We start from the raw sequence: 18,057 nt of genomic DNA on the forward strand, positions 1-18,057 counted from the left end.
AAATATTTATTTGCTGATTTGAGAGAGAGAGAGAGAGAGGAAGGGAGAGAGGAAGGGAGGGTGTGTAAAACATTGATTTATTGTTCCACTTATTTATGCATTCATTGGCTGCTTTTTGTATGTGTCCTGATGGGAAATGGAACCCACAACTTTGGCATTTTGGGACAACGCTCTAACCAGCTGAGCTACCAGCCAGGCCACGGAAGAATTTTAATAACAATAATAATATCTAAAAGTTTTACCTCTTCTTTACAGTTTATAAAATGATTTTACATCTACCACCTCTTTTTTATTTATTTTTTTATCCTCACCCAAGGATATGTTTTTATTGATTTTACAGAGAGAGGAAAGGAGAGAGACAGAGAAAAAGAAACATCAAGTGAGAGAGAAACATCAGTTGGTTGTCTCCCACATGCACCCTGGCTGGGGATTGAACCTGAAATCTTTTGATGTACAGGATGATGCTCCAACCAATGGATCCACCTGGCCAGGGCTCCTATCTCATTTTTATTTTATTTTATTTTTTAAAATATATTTTATTGAGTTTTTACAGAGAGGAAGAGAGAGGGATAGAGAGTTAGAAACATCGATGAGAGAGAAACATCGATCAGCTGCCTCCTGCACACCCCCTACTGGGGATGTGCCCGCAACCAAGGTACATTCCCTTAACCGGAATCGAACCTGGGACCCTTGAGTCCGCAGGCTGACGCTCTATCCACTGAGCCAAACCGGTTTCGGCTCCTATCTCATTTTTAAATCCTCATGACAACCCCATGTATAAGATAGGGATTATTATTCCCATTTGCAGACCAGATAAATAGGTAACCTAAGTTACTCAACCAGAACGCTAAAGCTGAGAATGGATGTACTGTGTTCTAAATAGAAGCCACAAGGACCTAGAAGCCAGGAGCAAATGCATACCCTTTTAAGGATGATTACTTTACCATGAGAGAACTCAGTGTGAGCATTTGAAGGAAACGCTCGGTAATATACACGTTATATGCAAATAGTATGAAGACTTGGTTATGGAGTTTTTGAACTAAGAGATCGTTGGTGTTTTGCAAAGGGACACTATCGTGCTCATTCTATTCCTTCCCACAAGCAAGAGCCCGAGAAAGCAGAGAAGATTGTGAGGGAAATGACACGGGGCCATTTCCAGGCTGCTTTGTTCTTTCTTCTGATCATCTCTGTGTGGGAGAGAGAGAGTGGCAAGGGATGTAGGGATCTTTGGCCAGTCAAGACCTTGGGAAAGAGGAAAACGCTCCCTATGTATGGCCCCTTCCCCTTCCTTTTCTTACCCCACAGCCTCTGCCCAGAGCGAGGCAGGACCAGAGAACCCATTGAGACCTGCATTTCCTCCATGAAGCCCAGGGCCTCCCACTGTGGAAGGGCAGTAATGGAAGTCTGCAGTGGGAGCGGGAGGCTCGGGCTGCAATCTCTCCCATACACCACAGGTCTGATTAATGAAGGTCATGCCCTGCCGTGACTCAGGCTCACTTCTAGAAAGTGGCAGTGTGATTCTTCTCTCTAGAAAGGAAAAGACTGAAAATAGTGACCATGTTACACTATCATCACCCTTAAATTGGGCAAAGGAAAATGAGGTGATGCTTAAGACGGCAAAGCAGAAACCTCATACTCATGTTCCTGTCTGGAGAGTAAATCAGTTGAACTCCAGGTACCTCTTCTGGAACTTTATATTCTATCCCCTGGGCCCAATCAGAAAGTACAACAAGTCGGAGGCAGGAAAGGCACTGGGTGAGGCAGGAAGAGCTGTTTGTTTTGGCTCTCCAAGGAAGACTTGCTGATCTGAATCCATCGGGTGACTATAGGGCGGTCGTCAACATTTCTTAGAAAAGAAAACCACTTCGATTGCACTTACCAAAGGCCAGGAACGTTAAACAAATGATCTTGTTTAGTCCTCACAACATCTCTGTAACAGAGGAACTATTCTGAACCTCATTTACATGGGGTGAAGGTCAAGGTCACTAGGTAGTAGGTGCTCAGGGCAGTGACCCCAGAGCCTGCACTCCTGGCCAGAGCACAGCACTGCCTCCATGTGGGAGCTGGGTGTAGACAGAGGTCTCGGTCTCTGGGCACGAGATCTTTGAACAGCAATGCCCGGAGAGAGTGACCAGCCAGGTGAAGGCTCAGGCTTGAGGGTGACTTTAGAGAGCCCTTTGCTAGGAAGAGGGCCCTGGCCCACTGCCCCACCATAGTTACCCAACCTCTGGGGCTAAATAAAGAGAGCTGAGGTGAGGAAATCAAAACATCCTGGGGAAAGAGCAAACAACAGAAAATGCGCAGACACCATGGGGCCTGGAGGCCGAGGGGCAAGGGCACCTGGGAGCCTGGCTGAGGGCTGTGGCCAGAGCCACCACACTTGGCTATGTGAGCCTCCACCTGCAGTGACCTCCTTGGGAGCTCAGGGGACCCTGAGAAAAAGCACAGGGGCCAGGCTGGTTCTTTTATCCAAGGAGCTCGAGAGCTTTATAGGCACCCCTTAATTACAAGCCCAGGAAAAAGGGGGAGGCGAATTGTGTTTTGGCCAGGACACTTACCTCATCAGCTATTGTGAAGACAGGTCTGGGAGGCAGAAGGAAGGCTGGGAGTGGGGGAGGGAGGAGGGGAAGGAGTAGGAGGCAGGGTTAAAGGGCTTCTCAGCACGGGACTAGGGTTTTAACTGCAAGGGAGAAGCCTGGGAAGCCTGTGCAGGGACAGTATGCTTTGGCTGCCACATGTTCCTCCCCATTGTCTTCCTTCTGACATCCTCTTAGCAGGTTCCAGGCTTCAGCACAACCTGGCTTAGGCTAGAGGACTCAGGGCAGCAGCAGGGGCAACGCACTCTTTTTTAGCATTGCAAGTGCCAGCAGCTCATAGCATTTATTTTGGAAGATGAGCACCCAGGGATTTTTAATTCTTTGTTAGCGTAACTAGGGATTCTTTTCTCCAGAATTAAGTCATATAAGAGGCTGCCAGCCCTGGCTGGTGTGGCTCAGTTGGTTGGGTGGCACCCTGAGCACCAAAGGGAGGCAGCAGATTGATGTTTCTCTCTCTCCCTCACCCTTCCTTTCTCTAAAAATCAATAAAGTTAGTTAAAAAAAAAAAAAAAAAAAAGAGCTGCCGTACGGAAGGGTATCCCCTTTTGGACACATTTTAAAGGTATGGGAAAGGAAAACATGGTGCAGTTTCCTTACGCCATTCAGAAGTCTAGCTTCTAATTTATAAATTGGTAGATAGGTTCACTTCATACTCAAGAAGTCTCTGTTCTTGGCATCTTGGCCTCCTCCCTATTTGGAGGGGGCGAGTTTCCTGACGAATCCTGTGACACTGTCATTGTCTCCTCTGGGACCAGAGCAGTCACATTTTTCACCGGAACAAAGAGAGCACCTACACAGGTGATTTTCTGGCAATTCATTCCAGAAACTGTGCTGCCACCACCCAAGGATCCAGACAAGTATCCTCCTCAGATCAAGCCCTCTCTCCATGATAACAATCTTGAATGATCTAATATAGAGATTATGTCTATAATAGAAAATTCATCTCTGTATTTCTATATCTATATTGCTACTCCCCCATAAAATCAGAGAGACCATGGAAGTGCAAAAATACCCTGGAATCCCAGCTTGGCCTGTGTTTAATGTCAGAGATATGAGCTTGTGAGCTAAATGGAAGAGGTCAAGACCTCAGGCTTACGTCTTTCACGCTTAGGACCACAGCCTCCTCGCCCCAGGCAGCTTCCCTGTCTTTGCGTGACAGCTGTTTGTTTTTCCTAGGGCACTGAGAATGCATGCCACCCGGCATGTGGAGGCATAGTCCTGCCCTCAGGCCTCTGGGAACCTGAGCTAGAGAGATACTCAGCTCGGGGTGCAAACGGAGCTCAAAAGGCAGGCAGGCTGAGCCCTGAGATGTGGGGCCTTTGTTTCCTTCTCTGGGGAAAAAGTGAGCTAACTAGGTTACTCCTTTGAAGAAGGTGGCACTCAGGGAGAGTAACCAAGATGTCCTTTGATGGGGATAAGAGAGAGGCAGAAATCATGTTAGGGCCCAGGCTCTGAAGAATGCCTGTAGATGGAGGAGGGAAGCATGGCCTAAGGCAAGTGGGAAACAGTGGAGGTAGAGAGGGAGGGAGGACAGGCCCCTAGAGGAGAAAACGAGAGGGCACAGCTGGGAGAAGAGTGCCATCTGCTGAGCTTCCCACGGGAACCATGGGGCACACTGCCCCTCCCCACCAGCCCAGCACTGACTGACCCAAATCAAGCCCTGGTGAGCAGGTGCCCATGGAGAAATCTGGAGAGTAAAGGCAAAAAGGATTGGAAAGCCTGACCTTGGGGAGGCTCAAGCCAGATCAGCCGGATTCCTTTCCTATTATCATCCCTACTAGCTGTGGGTCTTGGGTAAGTTGTGCTACCTGTATTCTTGGGCAAGTAGTGTGACCTGTCCTGTGTGCTTCTTCTTTCTCAACTTCACCTTCCTCTCCTAGAAAATGAGTTCTTAGAGGATCTAAATGAAATGATAGCTGGTAAGTGCCTGACACCGTGGAGGTACATTCATTTCTCTGTCCAGGGAAGATAAGCCATTTAGTCTTTAAAATATATAGTGAGGCCCTAGCCGGTTTGGCTCAGTGGATAGAGCGTTGAGCTGTGGACTGAAGGGTGCCAGGTTTGATTGCAGTCAAGGACACATGTCCAGGTTGCAGGGTTGGTCTCTAATAGGGGACATGCAGGAGGCAGCCAATCAACGATTCTTTCTCATCATTGATGTCTCTCTCTCTCTCTCTCTCTCTCTCTCTCTCTCTCTCTCTCTCTCCCCCCATTCCTCTCTGAAATCAATAAAAATATATTTTTAAAAATACATGGTAAGATTTAGAATAGAGAAAAAAATCATTTTACATTTTTCCTAGAAGCCACAGAAATGACAGGTGTAACACAGCTGTCACAGGAAGGGTTGCTCATCAGTTTGTGGGAGCTATTCCTGGTGTGCCAGAGCACCTCCCAAAAATCAGGCCAGCCAGGGATGGCAGGGGAAGAAGAATGAGCCTGGGGTCCAGGGCTAGGGTCCCAGTCCAGGCTCTGCCACTGAACTGTGTGGCTTTAGGCACATCGCTAAGCCTCCATGGACACACTTTGCCTGATGCCTTTTGCCCCTTTTATCACAGATTTGGAATCTGTGATTCCATGAGGCCTACTTAGTACTCCTTGCAAAATCCATGATTGATCTGCTAGCCAATCAATCAGGCAATCAGCCTATCTGTTCATTTAGTTCAACTCCAAGTCTTTTATCGTAGCAATGATGGAAGGATTTAATGTGCTGGTGGCTGGGCTGCAGAGGTATGGGTACCCTGGACTGCAAGGATAGCCAGATCTTTACAAAGATCAGTAGAGACCTGTACACTTTGATTGCAGGTAACAGAAATGAACCTAAAGCATCTAAGACCAAAAGAGTCTTAGATGGTACCAGGGTCTCCTCCAGGAGCGATGTGCAGAGTGATTATGAAGCCCATACCAAGGCCTGGAACCAGAAAGTAGGAAGCCCATACCAATCCCTGCAGCTGCTTTTACTCTGTCTCCCTCGGGGGACCTGGCCTCTCATTTTTGCTTTTTCCTGTGCATCTTGGTTTATGTAATCAATTGGATAACAACACTGAATCTCTTTTGCAAATTCATGAAAGAAAGCATCTGAGTGGCAGGCCCTGCTTGGATGGAATTCCTACCCATAGTCCACTCGGCATTCATAAACCACTATAATAATCTCGTAAATATAATCTTTCTAGGCTACCTCCTGGGTGAGTAGAATTGGGGGAATCTCAGAGAAGGAGAGTTTGGGACTGCCCTGATACTCCAAACACGGTTGTGTCATTTAGGATACAAGTGTTGCTGCTATAGCAAAACCCCAGATAATAAAGGCTTAGACAAGATGGAAGTTTATTTCTCTCCTGTGTGTAACAGTCTGAGTGCAAACAGTTCAGGGATAATATGGTGGCTCCACAGTGCTAGGGACCCAGGCTCCTTCTAGCTTGTTGCTCTGCTCTTATGATATTTGATTTATTCATGTGGTTGAAGAAGGCTCACCATAATGTCCCCATTTCAATCCAGGCAAGAGGGGATAGGGAGGGCATGGGCCTTCCTTTTAAAGGTGCAATCATTCCTGCTAACTTCTCATTAACCAGAATCTAGTCAGGTGGACATTCTGCAAAAGAGATGGGGAAAGGTTGCTAGATATTCATGAACCCAGTCAAAAATCCCAAGAAGGTCAAATAGATATTGGGGGATGACCTCCTACAATGAGCAATAGTGGCCTTGGTTCCTGGAAATACACCTAAGTTTTTATCTCTCTTTACTCTAGCTATAGGAGGAGATTATTGCCAAGGAAGAGAGGTGGCAAAAGCCTGGGAAGAATGTCAACATGGAGAAGCTTAGGAAGATGTGACTAGGAGGAGTTGAGACTACAGAATTTCTAAAATCCTCTGTATTCACACCACTTCAAGAAAGGCATGGGGTAGATGTGCCTTTCCCCTATCCTAGAGTACAGAAAAGGAACTTCTTAGGATAGATTGCAGAAGTGAGATTATAACAGTTTTTTTAAGGAATAGATTTTCAGTGCTGCGGTTCTTGTAAGCCTAGCTCAGCTCTGCTCAACAAGAGGGAGTTGAAGTCATTTCCTTTAGGTGCTAGACACACATATTATGTTCGTGCCTAGCAACCCCATCCTGCAGCTGTGCTTGGCAGAGAAGTTCAGAGCAGCTAAACCACCAGTAAAGCTGTGTTGAGCACCTACTGTATGTAGGGCACCGTGCTGACTTCTGTAGAAGAGCCCATGGTGGTAGAAGGTGTATCTGAGAGAAGGTGGTATTCACTGATCCCTTCCTTTCAGCCACAGAGTGACCTTATCTTTAGCTGAGGTCTTCCTGTTCACCAGTAATTACTTGGTGGGGCAAGAGCTTCAGTTCCGACTCAGCGGATAGGGTCATGAGTCATGATGCATATGGTAACTGTGGCTTCGCTGACAGTGCATTTGCCATCTCAGTGCTGCACTCGATTTTCGGCAAAAAAGGAAATCAGAGGGGATTTCCAGGCACTTGACAGCATAGAGTGTGTGTGTGTGTGTGTGTGTGTGTGTGTGTGTGTGTGTGTGTGTGTGTGTGTGTGTTTGAGCTTGTTGGGATGGGGAAGGCACAATGGCACAATGACTGGGAAGTTAAGAACTCAAAGTAGACTTTGTAGCTTTTCATCACAGTGATGTCAAGATGAGGTAGGACAGTCGGGAGCAGAAAGAGCCCCCAGCAAGAAGTCAACTTGGGGTTGCACTCTATTTGGCTACAACTGAATTGTGTGACCTTTCCATATTCAAACATTATTTCACCCATTTTAAAAAACAAGTTGACTTGCTCAACTCCAAAGGATTTACAAAATGAAAGAGAATTGGACTGTGACCCTCTCAAAGGCAAGAACTGTATTTAATGTCTCCGTGTCCCTTCAGCACCTGGTGTGCACTTGTGCATATAGTAACTCTTCAGTGAGTGTTGTCTAGATTGAATCACTGAAACCACCTGTCCTCTTTACATATAAGGAAACTGAAACCCAGTGAGGGACAGTGACTTGTGTAAGGTCACACAGGCTAGCTGGGGAGATTAAGCACCTGGCACGCACTCTGCATTCAATCAGCATTGTATCCTTTCTTTTCACATGGCAGTGCCAGGAGTAGAATTCAGATCTTTTAACTCTAACACCTCTGCTCTTGCCCCTCACCATATTGTCTCTGAGTTATTTGGCTAAAATCAGAGAGCTTATTAAGACTAAAATTGGATTCGTTGGCAAGAGAGCTGTTGCTGACACCTTGTCCACCAAGGGCATCTGTGCCCTTGGTTTAAGTACAATGGTTAAAGAACAGGGACTGTGAGCCAGACTGCCATTTACTAGCTTTGTGACCTCATTTAATCTCTTTATGCCTCAGCTTTCTCATCTGTAAAATGGGGGTTGAAATGGTACTTAACCTCACAAGGTTGTGAGGATTAAAATATGTAAAGTACTCAGGGAGTGCCTGGTACATAATAAGCACATTATTAAGTATTTATTGCTATTCAAGCTTTTATTGCTGTAGTGGTGGCAACTGAGTTGGTAACTATAATCAGCTTTAATAGGACAGCCATTTGATAATATTGGTTTATTTCTAAATAGAATAAGATTCTTATGGGTGTTTTAATGAACTGGAGGACTGTAAATTCTTGGAGGGCAAAGGCACTTCTCCGGTAAAGACCCTCAAGGATTGAGACAGTGCCATACAAGTGAGGGACAATTATAAAGCAACTAGAGGCCTGGTGCATGAAATTCGTGCATGGTGGGGATGTCTCTCAGCCTAGCCTGCACCCTCTCCAATCTGGGACCCCAACCTGTGGGATCGGGCCTAAACCGGCAATCGGACATCCCCCTCACAATCCGGGACTACTGGCTCCCAACCACTCACCTGCCTGCCTGCCTAATTGCCCCTAACTGCTTCTGCCTGCCAGCCTGATCACCTCTAACCACTCCCCTGCCAGCCTGATTGATACCTAACTGCTCCCCTGCCAGCTCGATCGCCCCCAACTGCCCTCCCCTGCTGGCCTGGTCCCCACAACTGCTTTCCCTTGCCAGCCTGATTGCCCACAACTGCCCTCCCCTGTCGGTCATCTTGTGGTGGCCATCTTGTGACCACATGGGGGTGGCCATCTTGTGTGAGGGTGTGATGGTCAGTTTGCATATTACCTCTTTATTATATAGGATGACCAATAACTCCTGGGGAGGTACAGACCTGGTGTAACCATCCTCTATCCACAGTGCACCGAGGCTAAGATGGGATACTGGCTTTCTTCAAGCACATCTCCTTTTTCCTTTGAAATCTTTAAAATTTCTGCTTCTATCCAAATTTCCTCAGCAATGGACAGTCAACAGAATCCCCAAGCACAAAGAAGGTGGCTGAATGCCAAAGGACTTGAGCCAGGAAAACTCTGTGAGAGGCAACCTAACTCCTGCCAAGAATGGGACATGATTCCCTACCCCTGCCCCACAGTGGGCCCCCCAACCTCCTCTCATTTTCATCCCCTTTTTACCCACAGTCCTATGGGCCACAGGTTTCTGCCAGAAAAAGCAATTAGGAGCTGCTCACTCAGGATCTTTCTTCCTGACCTACTTCTTAAGTGCAGGGGCTGAATGCTTGCTCTGCTGAGAAGGGTAGCACTAGCTCAACATTCCCCCAGCCAAGCGTCATCCCGGATGCTGAGTATCTGTCACTCATTCACAGCCAATTGCCACACCTGAGAGATGGCTTTTCTTAATGGTTTCCCATGTCAACACGTAGACTGACTAACCCGACAGGTTCCTAGAGTAGAAACCTGTTTCCTGGCATAAATGTGCTTTCTATCTTTTCTGTTGTGTGCCTGTTTTTGTAGTTTGGTTCAGAGCTACCATTTGCCATGTTCCCAGGAACCCATCCTGAGATTGTCATTCTGAAGTTGTCCTAGTTTCATCATCATCATCTGCAGAATATCCAACAGAGTACCTATTATGTGGTCAAGTATTTCATATATTATCTTTAATATGCCTGGTACCCAACCTTGCAAGGTAGATACATTAAGAGAGTGTTTCTCAGAGTTTTTTCTTTAAATGATTCTTAAAAATTTATTGATTGATTTTAGAGAGAGAGAAAGGGAGAGGGAGAGAGAGAGAAACATTGATTTGTAGTTCCACTTATTTATGCATTTATTGGTTGGCCTTTGCATGTGCCCTGGTGGGATCGAACCCACAACCTTAGTGTATCAAGACAACGATCTAACCAACTGAGCTACCCGGCCAGGGCTGCTTCTCAGACATTAATATGCATATAAACCACCTGGGAATCTTTTCTTTTTTAATTGACTGTAGTTTTTTATTTATTTATTTATTGATATCAGTGAGGAAGGGAGAGGGAGAGAGAGATATATAAACATCTATATCAGGGGTCCTCAAACTTTTTAAACAGGGGGCCAGTTCACTGTCCCTCAGACCGTTGGAGGGCTGGACTATAGTTTAAAAAAAAAACTATGAACAAATTCCTATGCACACTGCACATATCTTATTTTGAAGTAAAAAAACAAAACGGCAAAAACACCCGCATGTGGCCCACGGGCTGTAGTTTGAGGACGCCTGATCTATATTATAAAAGCCTAAGCGACCATTATGGCAGAATAACTGAATGACCAGTTGCTATGATGCACACTGACCACCAGGGGCAGATGCTCAACGCAGGAGCTGGTCCCTGATGGTCAGTATGCTCCCACAGGGAGAGCGCTGCTCAGCCAGAAGCTGGGCTCATGGCTGGCGAGTGCAGCGGTGATGGTGGGAGTCTCTCCTGCCTCCACAGCAGCACTAAGAAGCAGCAAGCCAAGCAGTAAGGGGCGAGCAGGCAGGTGGTAAGGATCAAGGGGTCCCAGACTGTGAGAGGGTGCATGCTGGGCTGAGGGACCAACACCTGCCAGCCCCCCGCCCCCCGCCAGTGCATGAATTTCATACACCAGGCCTTTCATCAATGATAAGAGAGAATCATTGATCAGCTGCCTCTTGCACCCTTCCTTACTGGGGATCGAGCCTGCAACCCAGGCATGTACCCTTGACTGGAATTGAACCTGGGACCCCTCAGTTCACAGGCTGACGCTCTAGCCACTGACCCAAACCGGCTATGGCTGGGAATCTTATTAAAATGCAAATTTTGGCCCAGATGGTGTGGCTTAGTGATTGAGTGTCAATCTATGAACCAGGAGATCATGGTTTGATTCCCCATCAGGACATATGCCCGGGTTGCAGGCCCGACCCCCATTGTGGGGCATGCAGGAGGTAGCCAATCAATGATTCTTCTTATCATTGATGTTTCTATCTCTCTCCCTTCCTATCTGAAATCAATAAAAATATATATTTTTTTAAAATAAATTAAATTAAATGCAGATTCTGTTGAGCAAGTCTAGGGGAGGCCTGAGATTCTATATTTCTACAAGCTCCCAGGTGATATTGATGCTGCTGGTTCAAACTCCTGAGTAGCAATGATATCAGGAGGAAACTTAGTTGAGTAAGAAGAGGAATTTATTACAAGGATATGGGTTGTTACAGGATAAAAAATGGGCCTCAAGAAGAGTTGAAACCAGGGGGGACTCTCTTTGTCTCCTGACTCTGCTTTCTTCTTGCACTTACCTTATTGTTTCATTCTTCCTTTGTCTCCTCCTTTCTTCCTTTCCTCTCTGAGCTGGTTAGTGCTATGGCAATTCTACCCACAATCCTGTGAATCCCATGTCTTCTTCTTCTTCCTTAATTTACTCCCTTGTTTTAGTGGTGCATATATTCCAGTAACTTCCTAAAAAGTGAACAAAGGAAGTAAAATTTTTGCTTATGCTACTGAAAGGGTCTTTACACTTGATCAATAGTTTGCTGAAGTATGTAATTCTAGCTTCCAGAGTGACTATGTGATACCAAGGCCACTTCAATTCTCTCTTTTGTATCTCATGTCTGAAAGCATTTAGATTCTCCTCTCTAACCTCCAGTATCTGGAAGTGCACAATGATGTACTCCGGGATGGGTCTTTTCTCATTCATTCTACTGGACACATGATGAATTATTTTGACCTGGGAAATTATGCCCTGCTATAGAAAAAAAGTGTTGATTATTTGTTTAATTATTTCTCCCCCTCTCTTTTCTTTGTTTAATTTATCTGGAGCTCCTCTTATTAGCATGTTAGATCCCCTTCGCTCTCCCTTTAATCTTCTTATCTTCTGTACCTAATGTCCCATCTCTTTATCTCTTTGTTTTACTTTTTGTGAGGTTTTACAAACTTCTTTTCTAACTTTTCAAATTGAATTTTAAATATTTTTATTTTATATTTTCAATTTTTAGGAGTTCTCTCTTCATTTTCTGAATATTTCTCTTTTTAATAGGATACTAGTCTTATTTCATTTATGTAATAGCCTTTCTTCTGTCTCCAGGATATTATTATCCCTTTCCTTTTTGAACTTTTCTTCTCTTTATATTTTTTTCTCTGTTTCTTATTTCTTTACTAGAGGCCCGATGCATGAAATTTGTGCAAGAGTAAGCCTTCCTTCCCCTGGCTGCCGGCACCGGCTTCCCTCTGGCACCCAGCACCTGGGACCTGAGCTTCCCTCCGGCCACCGGCAGGCACCCGGGACCCGGGCTTCCCTCTCAGCCCCGGCTTGGTCCGGAAGGTCCTCCGGAGGGACTTCCAGTCTGATTAGCATATTACATTTTTATTATTATAGATTTTGGTCTCTGTCTTCCATGTAGGCTTTCTGTTTACATTAGTGAGGCACTAAACAGTTGAATGGAAAGGGAACTAAGTAGTGATGGATAGAAGACCTTTCATTGTACTCTTTTGAATCATTTGAACTCTGAGCCATTTTAATATAAACCCTATTAAAAAAAGAAAAACAAAACTTTTTAAAGTGTATTTTAAGCTTTATGTACTTGGGTATGGCTTGTCCATCAGAGAACTTCACTGTAGAGGTAGAGAGATGGGATGTCAAGCAGCTTTTCCTTTGAGGTGACTTCCAAGTGTCAGTGTTTAAGTTTCTCTCTGGGCCATTAAATGTTTTCTGATAAGAATCTTCTAGACTCCTACATGGGGATAGGTGTTGGGGGAGGGTATAAGCCTAGCTGACAGTTTTTCTGAATGAGAGTGGGAGGAAGGCTGGATACTGCACTGTTCAGAATGCAGATTTTCAGCCAGGTTCTTCAACCCTCTCCCAACTATACAGGTATACCTCATTGTATTACGTTTTACTTTATTGCACTTTGCAAATACTGTGCTTTTTTACATATTGAAGGTTTGTGGCAACCCTGTGTTGAGCAAGTCTACAGATGCCATTTTTCCAACAGCATTTGCTCGCTTCATGTCTCTGTCACATTTTGATAATTCTCCAACTTTTAAAATATACTTGTTGCCCTAACTGGTTTGGCTCAGTGGATAGAGCATCAGCCTGTGGACTGAAAGGTCCCAGGTTCGATTCCAGCGGGGGCATGTACCTTGGTTATGGGCACATCCCCAGTGGGGGGTGTGCAGGAGGCAGCTGATCAATGTTTCTCTCTCATCGATGTTTCTGACTCTCTGTCCCTCTCCCTTCCTCTCTGTGGAAAATCAATAAAATATATTTTAAAAAATAAAATAAAATAAAATATACTTGTTATAGTGACCTGAAATCAGTGCTCTTTGTAATTGTTTTGGGGCACCATGAACCACACCCATATAAGATGGTGAACATGTATGTCCTGACTGCTCCACCAAACAGCCATTCCCCTGTCTCTCCCTCTCCTCTGTCCTCCCAATTCCTTAAGACACAACAATACTGAAATTAGGCCCATCAATACCCCTACAATGACCTCTAAATGGAAGCCCATCTGTAATCAACTATCCTATCTGATAAAAGAGAAACATGCAAATTGACCATACCTCCACTACACCCACAAGCCACACCCACCAGCCACTCAGGATCGAGTATGCAAATTAACCCAACAAAAATGGCAGCAGCCACAGAGCTGTAGAGAGCAGGAGGCTTGGGTTGCCCCCAGCAATGGAGGAAGCCAAGCTTCCCACAGCCCTGGCCAGCCCTGGCCTCCGCTCAAGGCTACAAAGTTTCAATTACAGAAGATAAATAAATTCCAGATACCAGGGCCTCTGCTTGGGTCGCCGGGGGCCATGGCTGGCCTGCAAACCACCACAGGCCCCTCATCCAGGCCGCCCCATGCCCCAAGGGAACCCCCATCCTGATCCGGGACACCCTTCAGGGCAAACCAGCCGGCCCCCACCCATTCACCAGGCCTCTATCCTATCTAATCCTACCTAATAATAGACAAATATGCAAATTGACCGCACCTTTGCTATGCCCAAGCCACACCCACCAGCCAGGCCACGCCCACCAACCAATCAGGACGAGTATGCAAATTACCCCAACCAAGATGGTGGTTAATTTGCATATCAAGACAGCATAGAAAGAAGCCAAGAGCTGCAGAAGGGAGCAAAGTTGCGGAGAAGCAAGCAAGCTGGGGCAGGGGAGAAGGAAGGAGAGCAGGCGGGCTGGCGGAGAAGGGAGAAAAGCAGGCGGGCTGGCGGAGAAGGTGGGGCAGGGGAGAAGGGAGGAGAGCAGGCAGGGCGGGGTAGAGTGCAACAGGAAACCCTATTGCAGGATTCTTCCTGCAACGGGAATGCTAGTAATAGAGTAATATGCAAATTCACCATCACTCCAACACACAAGATGGCTGCCCTCATGTGGTCAAAGATGGCTGCCCCCATGTGGACACAAGATGGCCACCACAAGATGGCCAGCAGGGGAGGGCAGCTGGGAAGGACCAGGCCTACAAGGGAGGGCAGTTGTGGGTGATCAGGCCAGCAGGAAAGGCCAGTTGGGAGGGACCAAGCCTGCAAGGGAGGGCAGTTGGGGGCGATCAAGTCTGCAAGGGAGGGCAGTTAGGGGTGACCAGGCCGGCAGAGGAGGGAAGTTGGGGGTGACTGGGCCTGCAGGGAAGGGCAGTTGGGGGGGACCCAGGCCTGCAGGGGAGAGCAGTTGTGGGGGGACCAGGCCTGCAGAGGAGGGCAGTTAGGGGCAATCAAGCTGGCAGGGGAGTGGTTAGGGGCTGATCAGGCTGGCAGGCAGAAGCGGTTAGGGGCAATCAGGAAGACAGGCAGGCGAGCAGTTGGGAGCCAGCAGTCCTGGATTGTGAGAGGGATGTTCCAGATTGGAGAGGGTGCAGACTAGGCTAAGGTCACACACTCCCTATGCATGAATTTCGTGCACTGGGCCTCTAGTATGATTTTTAATAGCAATATGAATATTACTATTGACTGCTTACTGTGTGCCAGGCACTGTTGTGATTACTTTACATGCATTAACTCATTTAGTCCTCACAACACCCTATCAGGAAGGCACTATTGTTATTTTCATTTTACATGTGAGAATATTAAAGCACAGACAGGTTAACTAACTTGCCCAAGGTCACACAGGTGGTAGAACCATACAGTACTCATAAGCTCACAACCTATAACTGTTTTCATTTTAGTGTTTAACATTCTGTTTTTCCCCCTGTGTATATAAAGGCATTTTGATTTATTTTAGAAAATAGGATCATAAATATACTTAACAGATGTTTAAGAGTGTGTCTTTGTTCAGGGTATAAATTTGTAATACCTGTGGCATGCCTTTTAATTTTAAGAAGTTCTTCAAGCAATAGAAGTTTAATATTTTTGATATCTATTATTCTTTTCCTTTGTGATTTCTGCCTTTTTAAAAATTGTTTTTATTTAAGTACTAGAAGCCCGGTGCACAAAATTCATGCCCTGGGGAGGAGGGTGTCCCTCAGCTCGGATAGGGTCCCTAGGCCTGGCTGGTGATCAGGGCCTATTGGGGCTTTCCTTCCCCTGGCTGCTGGCAGCTGGCCCCGCCCCTGCTGCTACCACTGCTTGCCATCTGTGTGGTGCTCTCCCCCCATCCCCTGCCACCGGTCACTTCCCTCTGCAGGCGACAGGTGTGAGGTGTGATCGCTTGGCTGGCCTGGGCCTCCCTTTGCGGGGCAATCACTGGCCTGCCCCGTACACCCATCACAGCGTCACTGGCTGGTGGCCTTGGCCTACCTCTTTGGGGCGATGGATCGTGGAGCCTCCCCACCCCATATCAAGCGTCCTGCCATCCAGTTGCTTGTGCCTCCCTCTGCGGGGTGATGGTGGGGCCCCCTGACCAATCACATCACACCCACCTTGGCGGGGCCTGGCGCCAGCATGTGCATAGTGTGGTCATCTGGAAGTTTGTCTGGACAGTCGTTCTGCTGTTCAGTTGTTCGGTCAATTTGCATATTATGCTTTTATTATTATAGATTATTATAGACTAGAGGCCTGGTGCATGAAATTTGTGCATGGGGCGGTGTGTGTCCCTCAGCCCAGCCTGCGCCCTCTTCAATCTGGGACCCCTTGAGGGATGTCCGACTGCCCTCTCACAATCCAGGACTGCTGGCTCCCAACCGCTCGCCTGCCTGCCTGCCTGATTGCCCCTAACCACTTCTGCCTGCCAGCCTGATCACCCCCTAACCACTCCCCTGCCAGCCTGATTGATGCCTAACTGCTCCCCTGCTGGGCCGATTGCCCCTAACTGCCCTCTCCTGCCTGCCTGGTCGCCCCTAACTGCCCTCCCCTGCCAGCCCAATTGCCCCCAGCTGCCCTCCCCTGCCAGACCGGTCACCCCCAACTGTTCTACCCTGCTGGCCTGGTCGCCCTTAACTGCTCTCCCCTGCTGGCCTGGCCACCCCAACTGCCCTCGTCTGCTGGCTCGGTCACCCCTAACTGCCCTCGCCTGCAGGCCTGGTCCCTCCCAACTGCCCTCCCCTGCTGGCCTGATCGCCCACAGCTAGCCTCCCTGCTGGCCATCTTGTGGCGGCCATCTTGTGTCCACATGGGGGCAGCCATCTTTGACCACATGGAGATGGCCATCTTGTGTGTTGGAGTGACGGTCAATTAGCATATTACCTCTTTATTATATAGGATAGTTGGTATACAATATTATATTTGCTTCAAGTGCACAATATAGTGATTCAACATTTTTATACCTTACAATGAGATCACACTAAGTCTTGTAATCACGTATCACCATGCATGCTTATCACAATATTATTGACTACATTCTCCTTCATCTTTTTCACCCATCCCTATCTGTTTCCTTCTGGTAACCATTAATTTGATTTCTGTTTCTATGAGTTTGTTTTTGTTTGTTGTTTTAGATTCCACGTATAAGTGAAATCATATGCTACCCTCTAAGTTCAACCATGTGGTCACAAATGGCAAGATTTCATTCTTTTTTGTGGTTGAGTAATATTCCATTGTATATATGTACCATTTTCTTTATCCATTCATGTATCTATGAACAACTGGGTTGCTTCTATATCTTGGCTATCCTATCTAATAAAGAGGGAATATGCTAATTGACCCTGTTCAGTCATTTGGTCAATTTGCATATTATGGCGCCAAGATGGCAGTGCCCACAGCCAATAAGAAGGGAATATGCTAATTGACTGTCCCGCCCTCAAAGATGGCGGCGTCCACAGCCAATAAGGAGGGAATATGCTAATTTACTGCCACATCCTCAAAGATGGCAGCACCCACAACCACAAGATGGTGGCACCCAGTTCCCTCAGCCCCGCTGGGGCAACAGGCATGCGGCAAGGCCGGGCCTGCCACTAGGAAGGCCCGGCTGCTCCACACACCTGCCTCTGGCATCCCCCAGTCCCGTCAGCCCCCAGCCATCCAGGGCCACCCGAGGCTCAGGTAACCAGGGCCGGCTGAGGCTTGCAGTGCCAGCAGTGGCAACAGCAGAGGTGTGATGGGGCGTCGCCGTCCCCTGATCCCCAGGTCGCCTCCCACCCCTGAGGGCTCCCGGACTGTGAGAGGGGGCAGGCCGGGCTGAGGGATCCCCCTCCAGTGCATGAATTTTTATGCACTGGGCCTCTAGTTATAAATAATGCTACAATGAACAAGAGGTGCATATATCTTTTTAAATGTGTTTTCATTTCCTTTGGATTAATACCCAGAAGTGGAATTTCCATATGGTACATCTCATTGCAGGTTTTTTATGTATCTCCATACTGTTTTCCATAGTGGCTGCACCAACTTGCAGTCTCATCAATAGTGCACAAGTGTTCCCTTTATTTCACATCCTCACCAACATCTGTTATTTGTTGACTTTTTGATAATAGCCATTTAGACTGCTGAGAGGTGATAACTCACTGTGGTTTTGATTTGCATTTCCCTGGTGATTAGTAATGCTGAGCATCTTTTCCTATGTCTGTTGACCATCTGTATGTCCTCTTTGAAGAAATGTCTCACCATGTCCTCTGCCCATTTTTTGATAGAATTGTTATTCAATTGTATAAGTTCCTTATATATTTATGAACCCCTTATCAGATATATCATTTGAGAATATATTCTTCCATTCAGTATATTGTCTTTTTGTTTTGTTGATAGTTTCATTTACTGTACAGCATTTTAGTTTGATGTAGATAGTCACATTTGTTTATT

The 18,057-nt window shown here is 46.7% G+C and overlaps 1 protein-coding gene across 5 annotated transcripts in view; it reads left to right on the top strand.

The window, feature by feature from the left end:
* Positions 1 to 18,057, top strand: part of NINJ2 (ninjurin 2) — an 82,179-nt gene that overhangs the window by 35,794 nt on the left and 28,328 nt on the right. Inside the window, exon 1 of one of the 5 annotated variants that reach the window (XM_054718769.1) lies at positions 4,304 to 4,391. The exons of the other annotated variants lie outside the window; for them this stretch is intronic. The gene's annotated coding sequence lies outside the window, so the exon portion shown is untranslated. Of the gene's footprint in view, positions 1 to 4,303; positions 4,392 to 18,057 lie in introns of those variants that run through there. 5 annotated transcript variants of the gene reach the window in all.

This window comes from Eptesicus fuscus, chromosome 7, assembly GCF_027574615.1.
Source record: "Eptesicus fuscus isolate TK198812 chromosome 7, DD_ASM_mEF_20220401, whole genome shotgun sequence".
Taxonomy (NCBI): Eukaryota; Metazoa; Chordata; class Mammalia; order Chiroptera; family Vespertilionidae; genus Eptesicus; species Eptesicus fuscus.